Below are 17,754 nucleotides of genomic sequence, written 5' to 3' on the forward strand. Positions count from 1 at the left end.
TGTGAACCTAATCACAGGTACACAGAGCCAATCCAGCCTAAAGCAAACCTACTTTACACGGACACCACTGATACAACAAACAAAACAAGAACATTCATGTTATCAGCTTTAGAGGGAAAAGGAATAATACCAGTTACAGGTTTAGTGAGGCTGAAAACACATGTGATTGTTTTCAAAACCAGAGTCGGTTCTAATTCCATTCCTTTAGCATAGAAAAACATTTTCCATTTGCAAATCAGAAAAAAAAAATATTGGTTAAATTTGACATTAATTAACAGAAGAGAAAATAATAGAGCAAAGTTTGGGTCAATGGTCATTACTATACCCAAGTCAAGTAATGTCAAATGTGTGTCCCAATTACTTTCACTTTGTCTACTTACAATAATTCCATCAGAAATATATGTAATAAGTTTGTGATTCAATCAGGTTGCTATACATCTTCATCTATCCAGTTCCTAAAAAGTATTTTATATGTGAAAATTGTTTCCATTTTAATAATTGAGAAAACCGAGGGTTTACCAATTTCATTTAACAATGAATGAAAGGAAGCAGAATTCAAACACAGCAATTCAGCACTGAAGTTCAGATTTAACACGTCAGCAGCTGACTTAAATTTCTGATGCATTGCATATTCCGGAAAGCCTTAGGCTTGTGACCTATTCTCTTTTCTATCTCATGCGACTTACATTTGCTCTTTTGTCAAATGGCATCAATTCAATAAATTAAAGAAAACAGATGGAGAGGCACATCAAGCCAGCAGTACACATCCACTAAAGTAATTAAGCAATTACTTGCAGGAACACATTCCTCCCTCAAATATAATAATGTGTAGCATTATCAACATTTTTCTTACAGAGGATTAAGAGCATTAAGAAAATTAAGCATCATTAAACGGCTTGCCATGAAATTACATAGTAAATTATTAAAGTTAAACCCATTTTTGATTCATCAACATGTTTTGTTCTTTTATTTAGTAAGGATCAATTTAGTGAAGGGGAACATAGAGAGAGGAGAGAGGGAAGATGGAGAACCAAAGAGACTGGCATAGGCTTGTCATGCCAAAGGAGATTAGTAGCAAGTTCCCAACCGGGTGCTATAAAATCCTTACTTACAAGCCTCTTCTCAATAAATTACCTAGCCACATAAACTGGAAAGGAAAAGGAAGTATAGAGAGATTCATCTGTGAAGCCTGTGCTGGTGCATAAATTCCTTCTTAGTATTCTTTGAAGCTAGTCAGCAGCTCCTAGCAGCTGAAGTCAGTCTACGCACCCATCCCCCTTCAACACATACAACCTTGCTGTGACAGGTCTTTGCATTGCTAGTAAAAGAACTGAGGATAAAGGAAGGTGTGCCATTGACAGATAAAGCCTCACAGCAGGGCACTGAAATTTGCCACTTGCATTTATTAAACCTAAAGGTCATTAATCCTTGAGCATCAGACCCAGTCCAGATGTAAAACTGACCCTCACTTTTGCTTTTTTTTTTTTAGTGAATATACAATTTATTTAACATTCAAACTTCATTAAGACATGTGCAATATGGCAATTTTACTATGGGTTTCACCCTACCTAAGATATGATTGCTTGCTGGGGCTTAGCAACAGGGTCCAGTTCACACTTAGCACTAATTAAATACTTTATTGAATAAATACAATACCAAACAAAATGCATTCAAATGCTTTCTAAAAAAAATCAATTTTAAAGGCGTTTCTATTCAGGCTAATGACAAACACAATAAAGGCAGATATGCTAGTTTAACATAATTGGCTGATTTTATATAGCACTTATATCTTTTAGAACAAGTATATTATTAAATGATAGAGAACATCTAATACAACCATTTCTACAGAACTAGGAAATAAATTTCTAAGAAAAAGATTTTACAAACCCCATCTTTTATACCCACCCCAACAGTCTAACTCTAAAGAGGATAAAGCCAATGACTTTCCTCACAAGAGCTCACGACTAAGGTCACTTTGCTATCAAAATCTGTATTTCTGATCAGTTATGAGCACTGGGACAAGATTCAAATATTCCCAAAGAAGCACAATGCACATTGTGATCGCCTATTCAGCAACAGCGAGCACTGCATTAAATATGTCTCATCCCAGGAATTAAATAAGGTCAGCCACATTCATGGGCATTTCCTCCACTGTAGTATTGTAGAAAGTCTCAATGTCAGGAAGAATCCTCTTGTCTTCTTCAGTAACAAAGTTTATAACCACACTTTTCCTTCCAAATCCACCCCCTCTGCCAATTTCGCTCTTTATTCAAAAAGTGTGCTGTTTTGCTTATGATTCCACGTCCTAAATTACATCAACGCCGTTTCTGAGCGCCATCTCATCATCAACTGTTGCTATGGACTCCTGTGAATATAGTTTTTACGATTGGTAGGTAGATCATAGTTTATAACCAAAGACACTTGTTGCACATCAATCCCACGAGCCAACAAGTCAGAAGTAATCAGAACTTTTCTTGACCCAGATCAGAATTCCCTCATGATAACATCTCTTTCTTTCTGGTCCATGTCACCATGCAGAGCAGAAACTGTGAAGTCCCTGGCGTGCATTTTTTCAGTGAGCCAGTCCACTTTGCACCTTGTATTGAGAAAAATCACAGCCTGCGTAATGGTCAGTGTCTCTTACAAGTCACAAAGTGTGTCCAACTTCCACTCCTCTCTTTCAACATTAATGTAAAACTGTTTGATTCCTTCAAGGGTCAATTCTTCCTTCTTCACTAGAATTTGAATTGGATCTCTCATAAATTTTTTGGTCACTTCCAACACACGAGTTGGCATTGTGGCAGAAAGCAACACAACCTGAATACTTGTATTTAATTTTTGAAAAATCTCGTAGATTTGATCCTTAAACCCTCGGCTCAACATTTCATCTGCTTCATCCAAAACAAACATTTTGATCCATTTTGGAGAAAGATATCTTCTGTTTAACATACCTGTACCAACAACAATACGTGGTGCTTCAGCCTGCAGTTTTTGCATTTCATTTCGAACATTTGTTCCACCAAAGCAGGCATGACAAGTTGCTCCCATATAGTCTCCAAGTGCCAGAATCACCTTTTGGATCTGTTGAGCCAGTTCTCTGGTGGGGGCCAATACTAGTGCTTGGGTCTCCTTGAACTCAATCTCCAACTGTTGCAGGATGGAAATAGCAAATATGGCTGTCTTGCCAGTACTTGACTGAGCTTGAGCAATCACAATACAGGGAATAATAGCTCTCTGTTGAATAGCTGAAGGCTTCTCAAAACCATAAGCATAGATGCCCTGAAGAAGAGATTCCTTTAAATTCATATCATCAAAGTTATCAACAATCTTATTCCAGTTGCTCTCGATGACACCATCAGGATCCATTCCCTCTGGGCCTCCATGTTCTCTGCTGTTATAATCCACGGAACCACCAGACATGATCCGAAGAACTACTCAGTGTCCGACTGAAAAGCTGCTTTTTTTTTTTTTTTTTACATTAGGATGACTAATCAAAGCACATCAAAAGACAGTTAATAAACATACATGTTTGTAAAATAAGACTGAAATTTTTGCAGGTTAGCACAATGACCTCTAATGTATTTTCAATATTTTATTAGCATCAATTTGATCACATGGACTGTACATTTGTTTCAAGTTGAGGGAGGGATAAGACAGTCAATTAAAAAGTCTTTGGCCCTAGAACCTCATATGCTACTAGGAAAGTCTGGGGGTCCTATTGTGAGAACATATTGTAAGACATTCCCTGCACTATTAGACAATATTTTGTGAATATCAGTAATATAGGAAAGAAGTTATAAGTCACACAGCTATTAAACATGACAGGATTTCTGTGCAGAAGCCACATACCTTAATACAGATGTGAGTGAAATCTACCTATTCATATTCCCGTCATGGTTTCTACCAGGAAGGATACTAAGAACAAACTTTTGGAAAGCATTCAGAGTAAAGGAAGGAGAAGAAAAGAACATCAAGTTTAAAAGTTTGGGCATGTTAAATAAAAAATTGTGCTATGAGGAGAGGTAAACAGAATGACTGTAAGAAATCTCTTAAACCATATGTTTTAATAAATATATCAATCACTTGACTGTTTCATTGTGGAGGAAGAGGCTTTTTTTTTTTTTTTTGTGGTCTGAGGATTGAAACCCAAGGCCTTGTGCATGTGAGGCAAGCACTCTACCAACTGAACTATATCCCCACCCTGCTGGAGGGGGCTTTTTATCAACTACATTTTTTCCAAAGTGTAAGTAATGACAGTACCTCAACCAATGTTTTTAAATATGAAGCATGGATTGACAGCATTCAGATCATTTCAGAACTCCATAGAATAGAGTGTGTGTGTGTGTTTGTGTGTGTGTGTGTGTGTGTGTGTGTCCTTTCAAGGGATTCAGAAATCAATTTTACTTTTTTGACAGTCGCCAAATAAATACAGTTAGTCCCAAACAGAAGATAAGGCAGTTTGGAAACTACTGTCCATGAACTTTTGAAATTGAAACCATAGCACTGTTTACAGAGAGAGAAAAGTGTAGAGGTGGTAGGATCTCAGATGAAGCATAGTATTAATTGGAAGAACACAAAGAACCATAAATATGAATCTTGTAGCTTTTAATTCTAGACTTTCTTGGTACAAAATCAATCAGTGCCACTCTACATGATTGAAACATCATTGAATAGCCACAGGAAATGTCTCCATATCATAGCACTGATATTTACAATATTTGACAACATATAGAATCTTTTTCATGCACACACATAAAATGGTTTCTTGTGGGAAGATTGCATATCATATTTAATCTTACTTAAATATGCAGGGTTCTTGATTGTGGTGGGTGAGGTGACTGGAGTTTGACAACTTCTGATCAATTCAAATCTAGACACTAAATTTTGCATCAAAAAAAATCAAACAAAATTTCCAATTTCTGAAAATCAAATATCAAACTGCCTTTTTAAATTGTGTACTTAATTAAGTAAAAGTTATTAAAGTTGTGATTGCCTTACTGATGTTTATGTATATAAAAGTATACACTGATTTGGATCAGGAAAAACCCAACCCAGCACTTCTTGTTTAGTTTCAGGTCCGATCACCAGGAATTTCATCTTCAACCCATTGGTCATTTGGACATGCTGCATTTTTATATAGTTGAAGAGCAAGAAGGAAACATAAATCAACATGTGAACTTAGGCATTAAGTAAAATTCATGAAAATTTAAAAGCAAATAAGTCTGGAAATGCTGTGAAATCCATTATTTTTGTCTCAATCATAATAAAATAGTTCCTCAGATATACATCATGGGAAAATCATCTTGCACTCATCTAGAAATACCTCCACCTATTCCCTATATTCACTACGACTTTAAGATTGCTTAGTGAAATAACAGACTTCCTCATGGTCTCCAAGTAAGACATAAAGGGTCCAAGACATCTAGCAGAATCTGGAAGACAGCACAGCAGCTGTGAATCTTAACAGGAAAGACCAGGGTTTAATCCAGAATAAAACAATTGTTTTAGGATGCAGAAAAGGTTAAGTGAAAAATGCTGACTGATAATGATCATTGTCCAAAATCCGAAGACTTAAGTCTAAGTCCAATTTCTTTGCAATCTTACTATAGCCTGCATTTTCACAAGAAAAATAAAATATATTTGTAGCCTTGCCTAGGGTGCTACAATAGCATAAGTTAAAAATACATTGCGGATGCTTTATCTGATTGTTGATGCAATGTGTATTCCAAAGTTCAAGGTGGGGGCAAAAAAAATGAAATCATAATAAAACACAAGTCTATTGACTCAGTGGCTCGAAACAAATATGAGTTTATTTCTTACATTACGTGCCTGCTGTGGGTTGGCAAGTCCACTCTGCCATTATCACTACACAGAAATAAAAGCAGAAAGAGGAGACATCATTCCCAATAAGGCCAATGACCACATCAGAGGAAGAGAGGGCTTTAAAGGGTATTGTACCCTATAAGAATAAACTGTAGACCAGAAGTGTCTTATGCCATAGCTGGTCACAGTATACTGGCCAAAATGAGTGGGTGGTGCCAACTGAGATAAAAAAGAACAATACCACTGTATATCTAAGACTTAAGAGTGAGAATTACTTGACAATTAGTAATGATGTCTGTTATTTACAGATGTTCAGTAATTTATCTGGGATTTGGTCTCAAGGAAAAGGAAACTCAGTAGTAAACAAGTTGGGGCTATTTGAGAGAATAGTGCAGCTGCTCAGGGCTCTGAGAGAAAGAGATAAAACCACATGAAATTACTATGAAGATTAGACTACCAAACTCATGATAGGAACTGTCTATCTCCCACCCGAGGGTAAGCAGCCTTTCCGATAGGGGCAGACAAAATCTGGCATGTGAAGCTGCCCTCTTTGAAGATGTCTCCTTAGAAATTATTTTCTGAATGTGGAATCTGAAGAAACTTAGGGAGCCCTCAGGGATCTGACAGGATTTTTATTTCAAGTGTCCCTGTTTATTCATTGTTTTGTATCTGAAATACTCTGCAAACATTTTAGAAGAGTTCCCATATGTATAATCTGAATTCTTGGCTTCTCTCTTTCATGGATATTCTGCTGTAATAAGATAGTGGGCTCCTTCCACTCTGGTTATCAAGAGAATTATGATTTGGTTTCTATTTGGGAAATGATAAGGGAATAACAACACTCTGGTTAAAAAGAGCAAGGCAGTGACACACCCAAATAAGTTAAGCTTTTTGATGATGCTGGGAACATGATGCAAAGAAAGTAGAACTTAGAGATACAGAAACTGTGGAGGGCACCCTGCCTTCCCAACTTCGTAACAGCACCTGACACTTAGTGCTTACAAAGAAGCAGGGCTTGATGGAAGGGATTTACTCATGTTTTTAGAGTAATATCCCCTATATCCTGCCAGGTCAGTTATAATAATCTCTCCAGAAAGGAGAGTTTGAGCAGCTTACCAGAGGAGATATTCCCACTGGCAAACCTGGAGTACACATTCAGGAAGGCTGAGTTGAAAGCCCTTTTAAACGGATGCTCCACTCTAGCTGGGAAGTAACAGATTTACAGAATCATGCTTAAGATCTGCGTAGATAAATACTTGGATTGTATAAAAGGCAGATGAAGGAATTTAATTTAGCAGTCTGGGAAGAGTCAGGGGACAATAAGTTAATAGATCAATGTTTTTGGTATCAATAGTATTCTGTGTCCCTACTTCATCTCCAGAAGGTGTACAGTGTTTCAGGCTTCTGCAACAATGTCGATGGACAACCAAGAAACAAAGGGCATTCCTTCAAACTTAGTCTAGTACTTGGATGTAAAAAGAAAACAACAACAAAAAAAACAAGTTATTCTTCTTCTAATCATATTTTCACTTTTTAAGAAATTTTACTTAGTTTGATATTATTATTTTCTCATCAGCTTCTTAAATAAAGACTAATTTTAAAAAAACAAAATAACAAAAGCACAATTGGGCCTGGTGGCACATGCCTATAATGCCAGGGACTCAGGAGGCTGCATCAGGAGAATCACACATTTAAGGCCAACCTGAGTGATTTTAGTGAGACCCTGTATCAAAATTAAAACTATAGAAAAGGCTGGAGATCCGTACATTGGTAAAGTGGCCATGTGTACAATACCCAGTACCAAAAATATAAGTAAATAGAATAATAAAAATATTATGGAAACTGAGCTAGAAATAATTAATAGCACTGTAAGTAAACAGTAAATAGTCCCAGAAAATAAAAAGCAGGGTCAGATAAACTGTTGAAACAAATCTAGAACCTCAGGACTGGGTGGCTCTGAGCAGAGGCCAGAGTTAACACAGAATTATTCAAAGGTTGCAGTTAGCCTTGGACACACTTAATGGACATTTTGAGAGACAGATAGATTGAAAGATCCCCAAATAAACCTGAAGAAAAGATCAACTATAGGAAGAGTTTTAATTAGGAAAATAGAATATAATAGTTAATAAATATAATTACATATGTGCAAACTAATAATCCAATGTTGAAAACATTTTCCCAAAGGCATGCAATTTAGATTAGTTACATTTACAGGATATCTACCAAGTGGAACATCAAGTGACATCAAATAAACAAAAGTTTTATATCAGAATTAGAGTGAACTTTGAAAGACATAGTCAGAATTTTCATGTAGGACTTAGGAAAGAAAAAGAGAAGAGCCATTCGAGGAAGGATGAATAGTGCACTTGAACAGAACCTGGGAAAGGAGCACACCTTGAGCTTCGGCCCCTTGATCTTCCAACATTGGTTTTGTTTACAGGAAAACAAACAAGAAACAAATATGATGGTTATTTGCCAAAGTTTTCAGAATAAAAACCCAAACAATACTCAGTTTCCAAATTCAAAATTTTCAGGCCGAGTAATATCACTCTATTAGATGGGCCTATTTATTAGGCCAACATCATGTACAACAGGTATTTCTAAGTAAGCGAGCATATAAAAATGGGTAAATTGGTTTTTTGAAGAGTCTCTTAACTTGATCATAGAGTACAAAATATATGCCTGTTGATTTAATACATGGAAAATCCTTATAGATTCAAATATTTTCATCATCTAGTCCTGACAGATATTTTCCATCTTTGCCTCCCATTACATTGGTAATAACATGGTTACCCAACAAACAGTAGTTGGGCTCTGAGGGGGTGGATGGGTTGACTGAAACTGGACATTAGGAAAATTTCTATAGTGACGTGAATTTTTGTTATAGACTTGTGGGTAACTTGAATCTGCATGTTTAGATTCATCAAAGTGTAACTTTAAATCTTTCTACTCTGTTATATATACATTATTTATACCACAGTGTGTAAACAGTAAATTATAGTGCAACAAAATAAGATGAAATAAAAAGGAAATGAGAGAAAAGAAATTGCAAAAAGTGAACGTAGAATGCTATTAGAAAGAGATTATTTGTAGAAGAAAGCAAAACCAGTTTATTGTTGTAAGAGGAAATAGTATCAAATATTCTTATTTTACTTTTATAGGAACAAATATTTAGAAAACATTGGATCTCAGATAATCCAATAGAAACAGAGAAATGGTGCTGCTATAGCAACATTATTAAATACAAAAACAAAGGTTTGGATATAGAATACTATTGAGACTGATTTTAAGTGGGAACTGCAAAGTTCATCTCAATGAATTGAAATGCAAGAAAAGAAGGCAGCGACTAGTAAGTGTGTGTATCTGCTGGAGGGACAGCAGACTTCCTCTTCTAATTGCTTTAAACTTTTCACAAAATTAGAAAGAGTGGTTTCCATCTAGAATGTGACAGATATCTTCCATCTGAGGTATTATCCATTTGAGACAAGAGGAAAAGGTAGGAGGCAAAGCAGTAGAATAGGGAGAAGTCAGCAAAGAAGGGAAAGACAGATCAGGTGCCCTGAGGACACATTTGGTATCTATGATTAGAAATTCTACCTCCTGGTCCTTCCCTCTCACTTCAACACTACACTTGTCATAAATCTTGATTATAATTCTTACAACTTTTCATGTTCTCCTCTTCTCCAATGACCTTGTCCATGTGAGATGTCAGCCACCATTTTTAATTATTCTCTAAAACTTTCCAGTACCAATAATTACAACCATCACAGCTTTAATTGTGCTGTAATCTCATCTTTATTTCTTACACAAGCAATGATTTAACAGAACTGTGGTATTATGATAGTATTCTTTTGATTCCTTCACCTCTGCAACACTCCTCACTGTTCCTCAGACGTCATTTTTCATCCAAAGTTCTATATTAATTTGGTTCCTTTCTTTTCACTTCTCTCAACCTTAATTAGTGTGTACTTTGCTTATTCTTTTTTGTCACTACACATTTGGATATGTTGGGTAAACAGACCTGTACTTAGAACTGCTTGTAAATAGCAACACTTTCCCTAATGTATTTATTCTTCCATTTTTCTGTTACAGAATTTCCCAACCATTGTGATACCATGCACTGTTGTACCACAGATGGTATACAGATATGAAGAGGATTTAAAACATTTGCTACACCACATACAGCAAAGTTAGGTGATATATGTAGTAACTTAGAACTCTGTATAACCTTTTATTTCTCCCAGTCACCTCAATCTCTGAGAAGTCTTACAAGTATATTCCAATATTTTGTCTAAAAGTCATTATCTATGTATACCACAATGTAAAAATATTTGGTAATATTATTGAAGATGATGATTTTATATGCAAATATTAAATGTTTCTTTCCCATCCTCATTCTATGCTGATCAGTGATATAATAAGGATCATGTCTCTAGAAAATAAACACAACAAGCTAGACATGGTGGCACATGCATATAATCCCAGTGGCTCGGGAGGCTGTGGCAGGAGGATTGTGAATTCAAAGCCAGCCTCAGCAACTTAGCGAGGTGCTAAGCAACTTAGCAAGACCCTGTCTCAAAACATAAAAATTAAGAGAGGTAAATAGGGAGCCTACATCCTGGGAACAAATTTTTACTCCTCACACTTCAGATATAGTATACATAGAACTAATATCCAGAGTATACAAAGAACTCAAAAAAAAAAAAACAATAAAAAAACAAATAACCCAATCAACAAATGGGCCAAGGACCTGAATAGACACTTCTCAGAGAAGGATATACAATTTTTCAACAAATACACGAAAAAATGCTCACCATCTCTAGCAATCAGAGAAATGCAAATTAAAACCACCCTAAGATACCATCTCACTCCAGTAAGATTGGCAGCCATTATGAAGTCAAACAACAACAAGTGCTGGCGAGGATGTGGGGAAAAGGGTACACTTGTACATTGCTGGTGGGACTGCAAATTGGTGCAGCCAATTTGGAAAGCAGTATGGAGATTCCTTGGAAAGCTGGGAATGGAACCACCATTTGACCCAGCTATCCCCCTTCTTGGACTATTCCCCAAAGACCTAAAAAGAGTATATTATAGGGATACAGCTACATCAATGTTCATAGCAGCACAATTCACAATAGCTAGATTGTGGAACCAACCTAGATGCCCGTCAATAGATGAATGGATAAAAAAAATGTGGCATTTGTACATAATGGAATATTACTCAGCACTAAAAAATAACAAAATCATGGCATTTGCAGGGAAATGGATGGCATTAGAGCAGATTATGCTAAGTGAAGTTAGCCAATCCCTAAAAAACAAATGCCAAATGTGTTCTCTGATATAAGGGGGATGACTCAAAATGGGATAGGGAGGAAGAGCATAAGAAGAAGACTACCACTAAATAGGGACAAGAGGTTGAAGGGAATGCAAGAGAGAAGGGGAATTGCATGGAAATGGAAGGAGACCCTCATTGTTATACCAAATTACATATAAGAGGATGTGAGGGGAAAGGGAAAAAAAAGAGAGAGAAATGAATTACAGTAGATGGGGTAGAGAGAGAAGATGGGAGTGGGGAGGGGAGGGGGTATAGGAAGGTGATAGGAAAGGCAGCAGAATACAACAGACACTAGTATGGAAGTATGTATAAATGTGGATGTATAACCAATGTGGTCCTGCAATATGTTCACGTGGTAAAAATAAGAATTCATACCCCACTTGAATATAATGTATGATATGTCAAGATCATTGTAATGTTTTGAGCAACCAATAAAAAAATAAAAATTAAAAAAATTTAAAAATTTTAAAAAGGGGCATAGGACGTGGCTCAGTGCTTAAGCATCCTAGGTTCATTTCCTGGTATCAATAACAATAATAACACTAATAATAATAATAATAATTAATGAAAATAAATAAACAGAACAGAAAATAGTCATCATCATTCCTATGAGATAAGCCAACCTACTTAGAACATTACCTTGCACTCTACCTTCCTTCCTTGGGCAAAGGATGAAGCTTTTATCTAATCTACCCACCTCCTTACTGTAGTCCATCATCCTTCCCCTAATCAAAGATTTTACTTCTATGTTTTTTCTCTTTCTCCTACATCTTCAATAATTTACTGTGTAATTATTTATTTTATCAGTTCATAACATAGCATTGTGCCTCCCTTCTCAAGAATAAAACATCCTGAAACCCATACACTTCTCCAACTCCTACTCCAATCTCCATTTCCCATTAGCAAACCCTTCAAAGACCTGTCTATGGTTATTTTACCTAAATCGCTTCTTTCTGTTCTCTTGCGAATAAATTTCACTCAAGTTTACACAAACTATTTCAGAGAAACATTGCTTGTGAAAATCACTAAAGATGCACATATTTCCTATCATCAAGGTTTACCTTTACATTGATTCCCTGTTTCTATAATAGGTGGAAAAAAAGAAATACAACCCCACAGATGGCAATATCCTCATCGCCAGAATTTGTAAAGATGCTATGCTATATGGAAAAAAAAATTAAGACTGATAATCAAATATCTTAAACTAGGGAGATTATATCAGATCACCTGTGTGAGCCCAACAATAGGGGAAGCAAAGGGTAGAAGAAGGGTCAGTGTCAGAGCTATGCAGCATAAGAACAATTCAAGTAACCTCTCATGGCATGAGGAAGGAAAGGAGCCTTAGGCAAGGAAAGAGAGCAGCTTTCGAAACCAGTTTAAGCAAGGAAAAAGAATCACCCTGAGAGCTCTCCAAGTGAACATAGCTCTTCTCCTGTCTTGATTTCTACTTTGGACATGCGGAACTGTGACATATAAATATGTGCTGTTTTAAACTACTGCTTACAGTAATTTGTTCCAGCTACTATGAAAAACCAATACGACTCTTGTGGAAACTATGTCACGTTTTTGAGACACAATTCTCTTTATCTCTCCCCCCTCCCATTTTCTCTCTTGTCTATCTCTACCTCACTGTCCATTTTAGAGTTTGCTTTGCTCATCACTGAATGCCTACAGGTGAGTCTTAAGAGGTACTTTTTTTTTTAACCTATACTCACTTTTATAGAATTGTACACATTTCCTTTTCTTTACAAATACCTAATGCTGATGACTCAAAAAGAGGTCTTCTGAATTCCATCTACATGTTTATTTTCTTGTTTTCTTAGTATCTCAACTTGAATATTTATTATTGTTTCATATCAGCAATTCTAACTCACACTCCTCCTTTCTCACAGCCCACTTCCTCAAAGAACTTTTTAATTAATTAATTAATTAATTTTAGTTAGGTATATGTGACAGCAGAATGAATTTTGATTCATCGTACACAATTGCAGCACAATTTTTCATTTCTCTGGTTGTACATGATATAGCATTGCACCATATTTGCAGTCATACATGTACCTTGGATAAGGATGACCATCTCATTCCACCATCTTTCCTGCCCCTATGTCTCCTCCCCAACCTCCCCTTCCCCTTTACCCAAAGTTCCTCTGCTCTTCCCATGACCACCCCCCGCCATATGGATTAGCATCCACTTATCAGATCAAAGTACTCTCTTATGTGCAGTCTTTTCCACCTAAGTGACATACCCATGTATCTACGACAAAGAAAATATTAGTCATCCTTGATGCTTTTCAACTCCATACCCAGTGTATTAGAAATCATGTTGGCTTTACTTGCAAGATTTCAAATAATGTGTGTCCTCACTTCATTTTTCCTTACTGACTTATTCATGTTACTTATGCAAACATTCGTCTTCTTGAGGCTCTTCTCATTGGCTTTCAGTTTGAAAAAAATCCATTCTTTCATGTATCTAAATGAATAATTCCTTCACCTCCCTCAAGTCTTCTCTCAAATGCATTAGATAAAAATTCTTTCTGTAACCACCTTACTTAAAATCATCTTATTTCAATTCTTTCCTAGGACAGCCTGTCTATGCTTTGATCTTCATTGTCATTCACAGATAGAGTCTCCTTCCAACTAGTGGTTCTGACTTTCCTTTGGTTCAGATTTCTAATTCTTGTGTCTCCTGAAATATGATGCCCTGCACCACATAAGGACTCTGCAGAGAATCCTCACCAGCAGAATGTACTCACCAGATGTGGCTACTTGCACTTGGAAATCCCATCTTCCATAACTTTGAGCTGAATAAAACTGTATTCTTTATTATTAATAAAAGCCTTTCTTTTTATAACATATACAACACTATAACATAAGCTTCCTGTGGTAGAGTCTTTGTTTTAGTCACATTGTACCTTTTCTATCAAGAACATCATGCATTGGAGTATAGACACTTGATTAAAAACTTACTGTTTTAAGAGACAAACCTGTGCATCTAGACTTGATGCAATTCTGTATCTCATCAATCCCACAGAAAGTTAAGCTTTCATCCCGATTCTTATATTATTACAAAATATATGGTTCGATTTGGTGTTGGAGGTGTCACACTTCCAATATCCTTTTATTTCACAGCAACATTAACCTCAAATTCAGCAGAAATAAATTCTTCAATTTCAATAATATCAGAAGCAAATGACTAGAGAAATAGTGAGATGCAGAAATAGATACTTCCTGCACCCATTTGTGGTTTTCAGCTGAAAATATGTATATTACTTCTTAGAGATTGTAAGAAGCATTTCCCATTCTTTGAAAATGAACAAGAGTTATCAGGTTTAGTTCTGATGCCTAAGAAACATTTAGGGAGTGGGTCCCTGGAAATGATTTTACCTATTATATAAGACTGATAGGTTTATTCAAAAGGCAATCTCCATGGTTTGCAGCCATGAAATTTCCATTATCCTTGGGTCTCCTTTCTCAGTCAGCATTTTCCCCCACCTACAGATACGATTTAGAAGCAGCTTTCTACTTGCAAGACCAAAAACAAACACAGTCCAATAGCCATAAGTTGTTACCATTTCAAGGAGGAATGAGGGCAAGTTGGTGTCATAATTGCATCTGCTCTGAGTGCCCACAGTCTTCTTGGTGGCATTCTGAGCAGATGCATTTGCTTGCCCTTTAACACACAAACACTCCAATTGTAGCTTTTCGCAGCAGCAGCAGCTGAACAAATTTACCTAGCTGTTCTAATGTGGCATCATTCACTGCTTTTTTTTAGTAGTGCCTTTGTAAACTATCCTGTTTTAGGACAAAATTGTTGAGTTCCTGAAGAGTAGTGAATATTCTTTTGGCTCCTGATTGTATATATTGGCATCAATCCACTCTGTATACTCTGACACATATGCTCCCCTAATTGGCCTCATGTGACTTGTCTTCTAATGTATGTCATCTACAAAATCTGCCATTAAAAATACATGACTTTCAGTAATCTTAAAGTATAAATGATAGAACAGTTAAAATTTTAATGCTGTTCAATGTAATTGTTTATACATGATTCTGAGGCTTACATAGAAAAGAAATACAATCTAGGGATTTTATAGCATTGCATATGTGACTGGGGAATATATGGTATTCCTTATACCATATATTAAGCATTGCCAGTTGCTATGGTTCTGCTAACTGTAACTTCTCTGCATACTTTCAATATGTTTTTTTAAATGCTTTATATTCATTCTTAATTTAAGCATAGACCATCCACATGACAACCCTAGGTATTCTATTTAAAATTCATACTAATAAATATCAGCACAGTAATTGATACAAAATAGCATCACATTCTTATATATTTTCTTTTGAAACAATTAACCCAAATAAGAATTTAAAGATTAAGGAAAAGAGAAAAAGGCAAGTTTAGTCATTATCTGAGAAGTACAGTTAAGAGTGTGGACCTCACAAGATAACTACTATCATCCTTGTTTATTCATGTACTGTTAATACACAGCTCATTAATGTACACTGGTTACATTTTTATTTAACTTAGCGTTTTACCAAAAAATTGAAACAGAATTTTTTTCTCTAAGAATACTATTAAAATCTTCCAATATTAATATTCAATAAAATATAGTTAAGAAAATATTTGTTTATGACATCTCATGGGTCAATTAAAGACAGCATCTATGTTTAAAAATTAAACTTTGTTTACACTGCAGGACCTATAAATGTGAAGTCTCATCTTTGTGAGATGGAGCAAAGATAATGCCCAATATGTGATAATGATACTCCTGTCAAACTTCAGAAAGAGTTCTGTCTTTTATTCAATATCAGAAAGCAAAAGCCAAGTTGTAGAAGAAATAGCATAACTTATTCTCTCTGTGGTTCACAGTGACATTGTGATAATGTCTGGAACACAAATACTAGGAAACTTTCAGATAGAGGCAATCCAAGGAGGAGGCTTAAACTGTGTCTGAGCCCCTACCCAGGATGTTTCTTTAATTTGTCTGTCTTCTTTGTTACACGAGAAAGTAGAAACATTCAGGAAAAGTTCATGAAATGTACTGCTAGTCTTTTGACTCTAGTTTATGGAGAGTTCAAAAACCAAAAGATTAGGACATCCCTTTCAGTTCACAAGGAAAATAAGACATTCTGAAAAACCTCATCATCTATATAATTTATAAAGAGATATATAATACATACAGTATAAATTGAAAGCATTTTGTTTTTAGTGAATTCCTGAGTTCAGAGAAAACTACTATTGGGGAAATATCAAAGCCAGCATAGGAAGTAAGGATATAAAAGGAAAGTTGAACCACACACTGAGGTTATGTGCAGGCAGATTGAAATTGTGTTTGTCTTTCATTCCAGGTTCATGCTAAATATTCACTCCAAGGTTATGATCAAATTTTCTTTACCACTGTGATGTCAGCAATGTCAATGCAGGGTATTAAATAATATGGTCCAGTATTTGGAAGAAGGAAATGAAAGTCCTAAAGGAAGGAAGACCTTCTACCCTGTCCTGTCATGTTATGCACAGGCTAAGCCTCATTGAACATGTATGGCCTCTAGTTACATGCTCTAATTACATGTAACATACACCTACAAAATGCATGAAAAATTAACTGAAAAGGAGCAACAGTAACCAAAATCAGATCTTCAGAAGATGTCAGATAGTACATTCAAGTGATAATTTTGAATCAACTCTTTAAAGGTAGAAGTTGTAGAATTGAAAATCATTTAAAGAGAAGGGAACAAAATACATTTCAAAGTCAGATACCAATTAAAATATATAATGTCTATAATTAAAAAAGCTATACCCATTAAAGTTAAAAATTCACTAGCTGGAAGGAAATCTGTATTATAAAAAAAAAAGTTATGAAGTACAGACCCAGTAACTGGAAGATGAGCCAGTATTTTCTCAAGAACATGTAAAGAGATGATTATTACTGAAGAGTGGTTAAGATAGAAAAGAGAGTAGATTGAGGAGCTTTATTTATATTCTCATTGGAGAATAAACAAAGGAAAATGAAACAATAAGGAAGAAACAGCATATGAAAATGAATTATAACTTTCTATTTCATGAAAGATAAAATACTAACAGTATTAAATAAGGACATATAAAATATTAGTGTTAAAAAGCTTTTTAAAGTAAACAGTGGAAAGAAAGATGAATAAAATATAATAGCAAGACTTATTGTACTGTCATGTGAAACTAATTAAAACAAATTAAAAAATTATTTAAAAAAAGTGAATGAAAGGCTGTGAAATGGTAGCCTCAAGTTCCTTACATTTTAAATTTAATTTTATGTATAAATTTTATGTATTGTTTATAGATAGTATAAAATATTTGTATGATTGTGAGTCATATTTTAAAATACAAAATTTTATATTTTGTCGTTTTTGCTTATCTTTTTATTTTCTAAATTATTTGCAGAAAATCCCAGATATCATGTTATTTCTACATTAAATGTTTCCATATGGATCTCTTAAAAATCCACTGATTGATCCAAAGTACATGTATGAAGACACGAATTGGGTGTCAAAATACTTTATATACAAACAGAGATATGAAAAATTGTAGTATATATGTGTAATAAGAATAGTAATGG

At 35.3% G+C, this 17,754-nt stretch overlaps 1 pseudogene; it reads right to left on the reverse strand.

The window, feature by feature from the left end:
• Positions 1-1,752: 1,752 nt before the first annotated feature.
• LOC124105560 (eukaryotic initiation factor 4A-II-like) lies at positions 1,753-3,420 on the reverse strand (annotated as a pseudogene).
• Positions 3,421-17,754: the final 14,334 nt, after the last annotated feature.

Source organism: Marmota monax, unplaced genomic scaffold (assembly GCF_021218885.2).
Source record: "Marmota monax isolate L192 unplaced genomic scaffold, Marmota_monax_Labrador192_F-V1.1 WCK01_AAM20220418_F8-fsc01283, whole genome shotgun sequence".
In the NCBI taxonomy this organism is placed as follows: Eukaryota; Metazoa; Chordata; class Mammalia; order Rodentia; family Sciuridae; genus Marmota; species Marmota monax.